Below are 12,768 nucleotides of genomic sequence, written 5' to 3'. Positions count from 1 at the left end.
AATGTGGACACTCTGAGGCTCCGGTGGGACCCATCTGGCTGTTGAGGCAGGTGTGGAGGTGGTGACTGGAAGAGTTGCCCTGGAGACCCCTTCCTTCCCTGCAAGGCAAGGCCACCACAACCTCTTTAAGGTCACGCATGAGCATAGGTCCACCAGGGCTTTGTCTTACTCTGTGGTTCAATCGCATTGACTCAGCCGGACTTTCAAGAAGAGCAAGCAGAAGCATACCCTGTGCTCTAGCCAGTGCAGCCTGTGATCTAAATGGGCAGCATATAGAATGAATGTCTACAGGTCAAACTGCTGCTCAACCCACCAAAAACAGTCTCAGCCTGCAAAAATCAGTGGTCAGCCAGTGCTCTCTGTATTCAAACACTAGATGTTGCATGAATGGAGGAGAAGACAGCAGCCCCCTGGTTTTTCCCCACACTGAACTTTTCAGCGCCAATTTTCATTCATTTACTCATTTATTCATTCATTAAAAATGTTGACTGAATGCCCGTGGATCAGGCAGTGGTATCAAGGTCCTTAGGACACAGTCGTGAAGAAACCAGGCGCGGTTCCTGCACTTTGGGAACTTACAGTCTGGCAGGGTAGAGCGACCGGAAGCAAAAACACACGTATTCAAGTCTAAAACCACCATTGCGATAAGCGTTCAGAAGGAAAGGTACCAAGTGCTGTGGAGGTAGAAAAGGTACCGATCCAGTCTAACCGTCAGAAAGGCTCCCCTGAGGGAGTGGCAGGTGAGTTCCCTGAGGTCTGAAGAGTGAGGACAGGTCAGCCAGAAGAGAATCCCAAGAGGAAATGGTTGCTTCAGCCAAACCTCTGTCGCTAGGTGCTCTGAAGGGCTGAAGAGTTGTCTGGTGTGGCATTCGAGTGAGAAGTGCAGTGACAACGTGCTGATGCTCGGCTGGCAGGCGGAAACCAGGCCGTTGAACACTTTGTGGCCAGGATAAGAGTTCTTGGACTGGGAATGGGAGGAAACGCTTGGAGTGAAGGACAGTTTGGAGACGCAAGAGTGAGTGTGGGACAGACGCTAGGAGACTAGAACGGTGTGAGATGAAACAAGTGGGTGGCTAAGAAAGACTGAGATGTGAAGTGGATGGAATGAAGCACTTGGTAAGAAGTGACCAGATGGGGAACTTCGGCTGGATGTGTATATGATGGTGCGATGCATCAGCAATGACTCCCGGGTTTCTGCCTTATACAGACTGAAAGGTGAGGGTGCCATTTCCTGGGACAAGGAATCCAGGTGTAAGGGATGGTTACAGGTTTGTTTTGCCCATGTTGATAGGCAGGTGCCCTTATGCCACCGCTATGTAAACATACAGCATGAATTTGAGTACACCAGAGACTAAAACTCAGAGGGGAGGTCGCAGCTGAACACATAAACTTGATCGTCATTGCTACCTAGGTGGTGGGAACACTGATGACACCAGGGACGTGAATGAAATTCAGCGAAGCAAAGGGGGACATTCCCGCTGATAGTATCGCTGCATCCCTACTACCAAGCTCTTCCTCCCCGGCCACACGCTGAGAGCTGCCTCCCATGCCACTGAGGATGTTTTTCATTCAGCCCCGGCAGGCTTCTTTTGAAATTAAACAGGAGCGAGTGTGTGCGCATGTATACGTGGTGTATATGGGTAAGAGTGTATTCTGTGAATCCAGGGTTGGAGAGTCACCATGGACGGAGTTTGGATTTCATTCTCTAGCCCTGTGGTCTGCCGAGGTTTTCAAGATGGAGCAAAGGAAGTGGCTTTTCCTGGGGCATAACTTGTCTCCTGTACTCTTGGCTGTGTACGTAGCTCGCACCTTTTCCTCCAAGGTTCCCTCCTGCTTGAGACTTTAAATAGTAAGATTTTATTTCTAATTTTCTCATAATTGTGCCACCCACAGTTACTGGATAGTTGTACTTTTTCTGCTTGCAGCCAGGTTTACTGGGAGTTGAACACCTACTTTTTTTTTTTATGTTCCCACCTGCCTTGGCGTGGGATTGTGGTTCTTAAACAGGAACAGGTGTCCCAACCTTCTGCCCCTTAGGGGGGGTGTTATCAGAGATCTCCATCTTTCCAATGGGGTTGTCCTTGAAACCGCAGGGTTTTATTTCCTTGGTTGGGTTTGTACTGATGGGAACACGCTTTCAAAATGATTTTCTCATGATATTCCTCAGGGGGTTTTCCTGGCTTTTCTATGTGTCTGGGGGAAAAAGTGGAGTTTTGAAGGGGCCAGAATGTAGATTTTGGGAAGCTGAGGATTCTTGCTTGTGGCTGATAGTTAGGCTTATTCTAGGCGGAGATTTTAGGGACTGTTTTTATTTTATTTTTTTATATTTTTTAAAGATTTTATTTATTTATTTTTAGGGAGGGAAGGGAGAGAGAGAGAGAGAGAGAGAGAGAGACATCAATGTGCGGTTGCTGGGGGTTATGGCCTGCAACCCAGGAATGTACCCTGGCTGGGAATCGAACCTGGAACGCTTTGGTTCCCAGCCCACACTCAATCCACTGAGCTACGCCAGCCAGGGTGGGACTGTTTTTATTACCTATCATCTTTCAGTTCCAGTGTGCAAAAAATGTATTTTTCTTTGACTTGAATACCAACCAACATAGGGCAAGTGCCTTGAACAATCTCTGGGGGTCTTGCCCTGGGGATACCAAAATAAGAAAGACATGATCCATGCCTTTGAGATGCATATTTTTACAGTAGAGGTGACAGAAAGGAAGTGACCAACTCTAAGGTGATATGATGACAAAGGTAAAGAAGCAACTAATGTGAACTGGATAAATGATCCCACTAGAGATTTTAAGAGCTATGTGCTTTAAGGAACTGGGCCAGGTGAGTTTGCACGAAACAGACAGGTCTACCGTTCATTTCACAGGAAAAGCAGGTGGCCTCCACAGACCAGTTTTGAAAACAGAGTACACAGTCACAAAGTAAAATGTGGACCCAGATATTCAGAAGCTCCTTCATCAGTTAGAGTTGCAACGAAAATTGATGTTAATGGAATAAGTCATTCCATTGGCAGGTGGATGCACAGGATATACCACCGTTAGCACACTGGCAACATTTGTATGGCATTGAAGTTTAAGAGCTGCCCTGGCTGGCGTAGCTCAGTAGATTGAGCGTGGGCTGCGAACCAAAGCATCGCAGGTTCGATTCCCAGTCAGGGCACATGCCTGGGTTGCAGGCCAAGGCCCCCAGCAACCACACATTGATGTCTCTCTCTCTCTCTCTCTCTCTCTCTCTCTCTCTCTCTCTCTCCCTCTCTCTCTCTCTCTCTTTCTCCCTCCCTTCCCTCTCTAAAAATAAATAAATAAAATCTTAAAAAAAAAAGGAGCTGTGATGTCTAATGTTGTCCAAAAGAAAAAGTGTATGAGGCTTCCACAGTCACCAGAAAGACAAACACACATGCCGTTCACTTTAGGGATCTCAGGCTTGTCTTAAATCATCAATCTTCTCCTCATGTTGATGTTTCGATTAGCTATCACAGTTAAAAATACTTACACATTAAGTAGAGGAATTCTGGCTGATCAACACGACCCAGATATTTGTAAGAATATATTTACTATATGTACACTTATTATGTTTTTAGGTAACAGGATGAAAGAATGTGGTATCATTTTCCCCCTCTGGTTAAGGCACTGTCATTTAAGCCCAAACGTGGAGTACTAGAAATAGAATTCAGGTTTACAGGGTGAAAGCAGGGAAAGCGTGTCAGATGGCTGTGTGTTTGAAGCGGAAAAGTCTCAAGAAGGAAAACCAGAAATGCCACGCGTGCTCTCTCCTTCTTGCTCAGTGAAACGGCAACAGTTTAGATTGCCTAAAGGAACAGGGACAATGCATATTGTCACAGTCGTGTTCATTTTTGAAACAATGTGGATGCTGACTACTAGTAGTACTAAGAATATATTCAGGATTGTGTCGATACCTGTCTTTACAATCAAGAAATACCGGGGTGAGGGGTGGCGGTGAGGTCAATACATTTCTCTTACAAAGCTGTTCCTGAGTATTACGTGTAACAGACATAGTAAATATCTGTTTACACTGTTTGTTGAAGAGACCATGCATTTAAGTGTAAGCGAAATCAACAAAGAAGAAAATAGATGTATGGACGTGTGATTTGGAGATTAACAGCAGTCTCAAAATGTAAATAAAATATGGCATGTGAAGAAAAAAATCATACTTTAAGTGCTGAGAGGACATGGAGGAGGGAGGTAACAAACAAAAATTCTGTATTATCCCAGAGGGCGTAACTAGGGCTTAGAAGTTATAGGGAGATGAAGCTTGGCACTCTGGAAGGGAGGGCCTTCCCAGGAACTTGAGATATCCAACATGGAAACGAACTGCTTCAGGATAAGGAACTCACAGTGACAGCCTGTTCGTGCGGCTCTCGCATACTGCCTGTCGAGATGTCATAGAAGGAATTGATTTGTGTGCACGACTGGGCTGGAGCAGTGGCATCCCCTTTATTTTTAAGGAGTGGAAATTTTTTCAACTCACCTTTTACATAAAAGCACACCATTTAACATATACACATAAAATAAAAAGAGGGCTCTTCTGGTGAGCCCCGCCCTCCAGGTCTTCTCAGCTCTCACATGACTGACCCTTGGAACCTGCTTAGAATTCCAAGGGCCTGAGCAATCCCCCTCTTCACGACACAGTATCTAAGAATTTACGACTCCTTTTGCTTCCAGGATTCCGTGATTATTCTGTATAGGAGTCGTTCTTGTTTGCAATGGTCCATCCCTAGATTTCTTTTCTTTTTCTCTTAATTCCTAAAACACATGGAATGTCACAAATTAGGTCGAGAAATGTTTAGCCCAGAGTTTAGTTTAGATCTGTCTAAACACACAATTTGACCAGTCAGGATATAGAAATGATAGGTTTTTTTCCACTCCAAAGGAAGACTTTCTGGGATCTAGGAATACATGCTTTAGATTCAAACTACTTGAAATCAGGTTGCATGACAATGAGGAAGTGCAGCATTAAGTAACCAGCCCCGATAACTTTGATCAGCTTGTATCCAGTGTGTTAGGGAATTATGTGTTTCTTTCAACTCTGTCTGGCCGTACAGACTCTTTTGAAGCTCACATGTAGGCAGTTAATCTTCCTGGGCTCATTGATTTATAACAGGGAGAAAAATGCTCTTGTGAATCCAAATAACTTAAACTTGAAAAAGTTTCAGTCAAGTGATTTTGTCCATAAGCCACTAAGAAAATTAAAGAGATGTCAAACAGAGAACAGATGTCTCGTAGGGTCGTTGCCGTGCAGGTGCAGAGACGAGTTAGCCAGTCGGTTGCTTGGGAGACTCCGCGTGTTTACTAACCCGGGAAAGATGGCGACAACAAACAGATAATGATTTCTTCATCAGCGTGGAGAAAAAGATGGCGGTTCTGATTTGAAAAAAGTGAGACTTTTTTTTATCAGCCTCTCTGGTGTGTATGTGCTCTTAGCAGGCCAAATGGCAGGTAATTTACAGAAGAGAGGCCTCAATGCGTGTGTTCGCTGCCACCTTAGTTCTGAGCAAGGAGCAGAGGGCATTCTGTCTGCACAACACCTGCAGAATAGGTGGGTAGAGTGTGGGGGGTGTTTTCTCCCTGCCATATTATGAGTAATCTGTTAGAAGCATCGTGCTAATTGTAATAAAGCAACATGGAGGCATGGCCAAAGCATACAATTATTTTTTTTTATAAAAGGAGATACAGGACGCAATACAATTTTTGTAAATTAAAAATACATCAATACAAAACAATAAGACTCACATTTTGTCTGAGCACATTCCAACGCATGGTTGCCTATGGGAGGGTGAACGAAGAAGAGGAATGGAGGAGTGGGAATAAAAGAGAATTGTGACAGTGACCACACGATTAGTTGCAGTGCAGTGTCAAACCAGTGGTATGTAGGAGGAATGTCCACAGTAAACTCTCAAAGTGGAGAAGAAGTTGGTCAAATCTGTGAGGATGAGAGAGGACTTCTCAGAGGAAGACACACTTGAGCTGGATTTCCAGGCATAGAACGCTAGGGAAAGCTGGGAGAACTTAAACAGTTCAGTGTAACCGTAGCATACGATGGTTGTCGAGAAATAGTGGGAGATGGGGTGAGTGCTGTAAGTGGGGTGCAGGTCACGGATGGTCTGGTATGCTGTGTAAGCAGCTTACACTTTATCCCAGAGCCAACGGAACTAAGGGAAGTTTTACGCACAGAAAACATAAAAGTGGATTGAGTACAGACCACTGTCTGGATTGAGCAGTATACAGACCACACAAGGATGCCATAGGCAAGGCGGAATCGGGATTTGAAGAGATAGAGCTGAGAGAGACAGATCTGTAGGAATATTTGAAACCGTCTATATAGAGGAGATGACTGCCTGAGTTAAGGAAGTAATCAGAGGGACGGATGCTGGGACAAGATATGCCAAGGTATTCAGGTGTAAAATTGAGGGCATTGTGACTGAGAGATAACGAGAGTTGAGGAGAAAGGTTTAGGATAGCCCCCAGGTTTTTAGCTTGGATTATGGGATAAAAGTTATGCTATTAAACAATAAGGGCAATTCAGGGGAAGGTGCAGGAGTGGGCGTAGTTCAATGTCATGCGTGTTGAGTTGGAAGCCCTTGTGGGGCCATTCCAGCCATGACATCTAGTACCAGGAGGCGGGCCTGAGAAAAGGGGCAAGTCTGGCAATGAAGGCAGTGAAAAAAAGCCCTGTCTCTGCTTTGAAAAGCTCAGGGGATCTGTAGAAGGAAGAGGGGGAAAGTATCAAGCACTTAGGGAATACCAAGGGCTGGAGAGAGGAGAGAGGGGGTGCAAGGAGGTGTTCAGGGTGCAACAGAAGAACGAGAGAAGGAGAAAGCAACCTGTAAAGTAGAAGGAACCCTGGGAGAAACGGTGTGCTGGGAGACTAAGGCACTGAATACACAGTGAAGGAGGAGGAAAGGCTTTCTTCCATCCACACGTTTACCCATTAGCAAGCCCTGCCGACGACATCCCCGAAGCCCAAGTCTCCACTGGTCTGCGACGCCATCTCTGTCAGCCAAGCCCCTGCCAACATCAACTCTCAATGTGATGGCCTCTTCACCGGTCTCTTGCCTTCATTCTAATCTTAAATCATAGCCAGCGTGCTTTATTCAAAACATAAATTATGTCATGTCACTTCTCTGCTTATAAACCTTCCATCACTTCCCCTTATAAACAGAAAAGAAATCCATATTTTTATCACGGCCAAAAAACCCCGGCAAAATCTGCCCCCTGCTGGTGTCTCCCTCCCTTTCCATGCCACTTCCTCTCCTGGTCTCCATTCCCTTCCAAGAGGCAACAAGTTCTTCCCAGCCACCCCCCTTTCTTCCCTGAAATGTTAGTGTGGCTTGTCCATTCTCCCCCGACCATTCTGCCCCTCTCTGCTGTGTCGTAAGTGTCAGAAGTGAAGTGTACAGCACGAACAGTCAGGGAGACACCCGGAGAAAAGGCTCACGGGAGAAGGCAAGAACTGGGATTTTTTCTATACGGGAGAACTGTAGTTCTCACCTACCCAGACACGTGTGTGTGCACACCTCTCAAAATCAGTTACAGAACACGCTCGTCACCACCGGAGGTTCCCACCTTCCCCTTTCCGACCAAGCTCCTCCCTCAATACCCGCCAACAGAGGTGACCACCTTTTGATTTTTGCTACCAGCCTTTTGCACTTCCCCAAACCTCATCAGATGTCCCAGTGGGGAAAACGATGGTAAATTTGGGGCTTGACTAGACTGGAATCCTTTGACGTAGTCTGTGTGATTCTTAAAACTCTCCTTTTGTCTTTCCCGTGGTAAATTACCTCCGCCTCTGCCAGCACCGTGACTGGCAGAGAAAATAGCCGGCAGTTGTCAGCTAGCTCTAGGAAGGACATTTTCTTTGATGGGAATTCAGAAGATTTAGCTTTTTTTTTTTTTTTTTTTTTTTTGCTCTTCCAGTTATCTGATATCTTAAAAAATATTATTTTAAAATAGTTTTTCTATTTTTTCCCCAGTGGTTGCAAGCAAAAATGGTGAGCTATGACATCCTGCTCTGTACTACTTGAAAGTGGAAGTTGTTTTCTTAGTAAAAACTGTTTTTAAAGAGACTTGCCAGCAAGTACTTACTGGACACCTGTTTTATTCTCAACACTGTGCAGGAGGAGTTAGAAAAAGAATCTAAGCAATGAGTCCTAACCGAGGTAGCTGATGTCCTTCCAAGAAGGAAAAACATACCCAGGTGAGGTGATTAGAGACTGTGGCAGCGTCGTCGGGTATAACAGGACCGTCACTCAGTGAAGTCACTGTCTCCTGGATCTCAGTTTCTCCAGCAGCAGATGAGAGGTTTGATTTCAATTAGTGGTTATCAGACATTTATATTAAATGCGCTGAGCCAGATAACGGGGCTGGCCCCCAGAGTAGCTGCCCGGGATATCCATCTATATGAGGTGTTAAAACAGCAGTGGAAACAAAATAAGATGGAGAAAACGGCATTTATCAAGACTCCTCTCAGGAAGAGGACCATATGTGATCCCAGAGTAAGCTGTTTGGGATATTGGGTGAGATTCCCAAGGAGCGAGCTTAAGAAACAACAGATGGAGGATAAACCCTTCTACAGGGGGCGACTCCGGTTTACCACCGGGCTGTTGTTCTCTTAAACGGCGAGCTTGGTCCGCATCCAAGACGCCCGGGACAACAGAGGGGAGGCTGGACCTCGCCACCGGCAGTCTTGTTTCTCTGCCTCCTTCACGCCGTGTTCCGTACTTCTGCATAAGTGAACAAATATCTTAAAAATACAGTCTGCCTGGGACACATACGTATTGGCACTGCTTGCCTCAGCCTAGTTCTGCAGCAAGTAACTCCTTTACAAATGCAACTTTATACAAGACCCCAGGACAAAAAACAGATCGAACGAAAGCACCTTACTTAAATTAGAGGGAAGGGCACAAGGCTTGGTGTGCTCAGCTCCTCTTTAAACCTGATGAGAAAAATTTTGTCGGATCCTAGTCCTCAGTGAAATACTCTTTCGATATTACTGACCTAGATGATTTCTCCCTTTTTAAAGCATTAATATTCTATCATGCTGCGATAAGGTTACAGACATCTAGAGACTCAGATGGTCACGTTCTATTTCTGAAGTTCTCCTCTGTCATTCATCAACATTAATATAATTAATAGTCATTTTGAGAAAAGTGAAACACATGTTAAATGTATAATTTTCCTCCTTTGACAGTTCAAGCATACAAGTTTTATTGCCTATTTATTGTATTATGTACTCTTTAAATAATGTGACTTTTAAGAGCTGGAAGTTATACAAATACGGAACGCTTCACAGGTTTGTGTGTCATCCTTGTGTGAGGCCTTGCTAACCTTCTCTGCATCGTTCCAGTTTTAGTGTAGGTGTGGCCAAGGTGAGCACTACATGTGCAATGTGCCATATACTTCTTCTTTGCCTTGCTTTATTTTATTTCACTTTTGTGGTTGTTTGAGTCCAGTTGTCTCCTCCTTGTCTTTCTTTAAACTTATGTTCTGAACGTTTTCTTGAACTCCTTCTTCCAGCCCTTGTCTTAAATAACACATTTGCATTTCCACGAACTCTTCCTTGCTCTTTGCACCTTTAAAAAAATCATGGTAGCCTGTTCTTGTTTTATGGATGCCCTCTCTTCTTAACCCTCTCCGAGGCTGTTAGCATTCTTTTGACATTTGTTTCTCTTTTCTAGATTACCTTCTGTTTGTTTCTCAGGTTTTGTTTGCATTCTGTTCCTTCACTTCGGAACATCTGGTTCTCTGTAAGTTCCCCAGAAGCCTTGACTAAAATCCTTATTTAACAACAAGGAAACAGCAGCCTTAGATGACACATTAGATCAGATGGGTTTAATCGGTGTTTTCAGAGCTTTTCACTCCAAAGCAGCAGAATATGTGTTCTTTTCAAGGTCACATAGAATATTTTCTAGGATAGAACACATGTTAGGACACAAAACAAGTCTCCATAAATTTCAATAAATTTAAGAAGACTGAAATCAAATCAGGCATCTTCTCTGACCATAAGGGTATGAAACTAGAAATCAGTCACAAGAAAACAACTGTAAATGGCACAGATGTGGAAACTAGTAACATGTGACTAAAAATAAATGGGTTAACAATGAGATCAAGGAAGAAATCAAAAGATACTTGAAACAAATGAAAATGAGAACACAGCAATCCAAAATCTAGGGGACACAATAAAGCAGTCCCAAGAGGGAAATTCATACCATTACCCTATCTCAAGAAACAAGAAAAATCTCAAATAAACAATCTAACTTTACACTTAAAGAAACTAGAAGAAGAACAACAAAGTCCAAAGTGAGCAGAGGAAAGGAATAATAAGGATCAGAGCAGAAATAAATGAAATACAGTTTTAGAAAATGCAAAAGATCAATGAAACCAAGGGTTGGTTTTTCAAAAGATAAATAAGATTGGCCAACCTTTAACAAGACTTACCAAGCAGTAAAGAGAGAGGACCCAAATAAATAAAATCAGAAATGAAAGAGAAGTAACAACTAACCCCACAGTAATACAAAGGATTGTAAGAAAATATTACGAGCACCTGTATGTCAACAAATTGGACAATTTGGATAAAATAGATAAATTCCTAAAAACACACAATCTTCTAAAACTGAGTTAGAAAGAATAAGAAAATCAGAATGGACTGAATACAACTAATGAAATTAAAGCAGTAATAAAAAAATTCCAAAGAAACAGAAGTCCTGGACCGGATGGCCTCACAGGTGACTTTTACTAAACATTCAAAGAACTAACACTGGTTCTTCTCAAACTATTCCAAAAAATTCAAGTGGAGACATGACTCTAAGATCATTTTTCCAGGCCAGTATTACTGAATTCAAAAACCAGATAAGGGCACTGCAAAGAAAGTTGTGGGATGATACCTGATGAACATCATTCTAAGATCCTCACAAAACATTAAACCAGACCCGGCAACACATTATAAAAAAGTTACACCCATGATCCAGTGGGCTTCATTCAAAGATGCAAGATTGGCACGGCATCTACATGTCAAAAAATGTGATGCACCACATAAACAAAATGAAGGAGAAAAAGCACACGAGTTGCAGAAAAAGCACTTAATAAAATCCACACCCATTGATGATGAAAACTTTCAGCAAAGTGAAAATAGAGGGAATGTACATCAATGTAATAAAGGCCATATATGACAAATGCACAGGTAACATCATACTCAATGGACAAAAACTTTTCCTTAAGATCAGAAACAAGACAAATCTGCTGTCATCACTCTTATTCACCTTAGTACTGGAAGTCCTAGCCACAGCAATCAGACAAGAAGATGAAATAAAAGGCATCCAAACTGGGAAGGAAGAAGTAAAACTGTCATTCTTTGTAGGTCAAATGATACTGTACATAGAGAACTCTAAGGATTCTACCGAAAAAGTACTAGAACGATAAATGAATTCAGTAAAGTAGCAGGACACTGGGGGTGTTAATTATCAGGCTTCCTATCTCTACTTCTGCTGGGCTGAAGAGAGTCACTTTGGGGTACCAACTCTTGTGTGGGAGCACAAAATCTTCCCAGACAGATTGCTTAATTCCTTTGGGAGCATTTCTCAGGTCTTCACCAATGGGTCAGAGCCTTGGAGAAGGGACTGTATCAGGCTGATCCAGCAGGGTCTACGGGTGGCTCTTCATCCTCCATCTCAACATTTGCCTCTTCTCCTATTCTCTCTACCCTCACTCATTCTAAATAACGGTGATGAAAATTTAGTCACGTGGTAGCCTTCCTCCTATACATGCTCTGAGCTGTGACATCTTACACCCTAGTTGAATAGGCATTATGATCTGGTTGTCTAGGATTTTTAAATATTATTACTCCCTTTCTCAGTGCTTTTAATGAATTTTTCCTTTTCGTATTTTACTATTGTGGCATGCTAGAGATGGGGAGCTTGGGAAGCTCCATTTAATGTGTAGGCAGAAGGGGGTACGTTGCTGGTAGAGAATTTATAAACAGCAATAAAAGTAACTGAAAGAAAGTCTGGTATGTATTATCATCAAGGTCAGGAATAAAATGCTCTCCCTACACTACCCATTCCCACTAAGTATCTTTTTAAATATCTCAGTTCTAAACGATTGCTTTGGTTACTGTGGAGTTTTAATCATAGATATGTATGTTTCAAATAAGCACTTTTCCCCCTACTTATTTTCTAAAGAACATTTGATTCTACAGGGAAGTTAATTTGGAAAGCTCCCAAGTATACAGTTGACCCAACACTAGTAGACTCACTTACACATGCTTGTTTCAAGAATAAGTTTGTAGAGTTTTTGAATCTTTCAAACTTGCACTTGCATTTCCAATCCCGGTGGCACTAACACTCCTGCATTCACACAGTAGATTTGAAATAGCATTGACAGTGCAATGTTGTAATGATAAAGAAAGAGAACTTGAATCACTGTAGTTGTCTCATTGTATGTGACCATTCTGAGTTTTATGTGTATTTAAATTTAAAATGGTGGTATATAGAGCAAATTGTGAGGTGTAATACTATTTATGGTAAGTACAAATTGCAGTTCACACATGTAATCTTTTTAAAAGTCAGAATAATATCTTTAAGTGGGAATTTCTTGTTCATGAGTTAACTCTTTTTTTAAAAAAAACTATGGGGAAAAAACAAGGAAATAGTGACTATTACTGGAAGTAATTTTGTTACAAAGGAGAAGGGCATATAAAAGATGATTTATTCCAGGTGTCAAATACATTTTGCATGCCACTGCATGACAT

At 42.7% G+C, this 12,768-nt stretch overlaps 1 non-coding gene across 1 annotated transcript; it reads right to left on the bottom strand.

Moving 5' to 3' along the window:
* Positions 1–9,293: 9,293 nt before the first annotated feature.
* Positions 9,294–9,399, bottom strand: LOC114501105. The gene has a single exon (XR_003684878.1). It is a non-coding gene; the product is annotated as a U6 spliceosomal RNA (small nuclear RNA).
* Between the last annotated feature and the right edge of the window lie 3,369 nt (positions 9,400–12,768).

This window comes from Phyllostomus discolor, chromosome 6 (genome assembly GCF_004126475.2).
Source record: "Phyllostomus discolor isolate MPI-MPIP mPhyDis1 chromosome 6, mPhyDis1.pri.v3, whole genome shotgun sequence".
NCBI lineage: Eukaryota > Metazoa > Chordata > Mammalia > Chiroptera > Phyllostomidae > Phyllostomus > Phyllostomus discolor.
The sequence above is the reverse complement of the archived record's forward strand: the minus strand, read 5'-3'. Positions and strand labels throughout refer to the sequence as shown.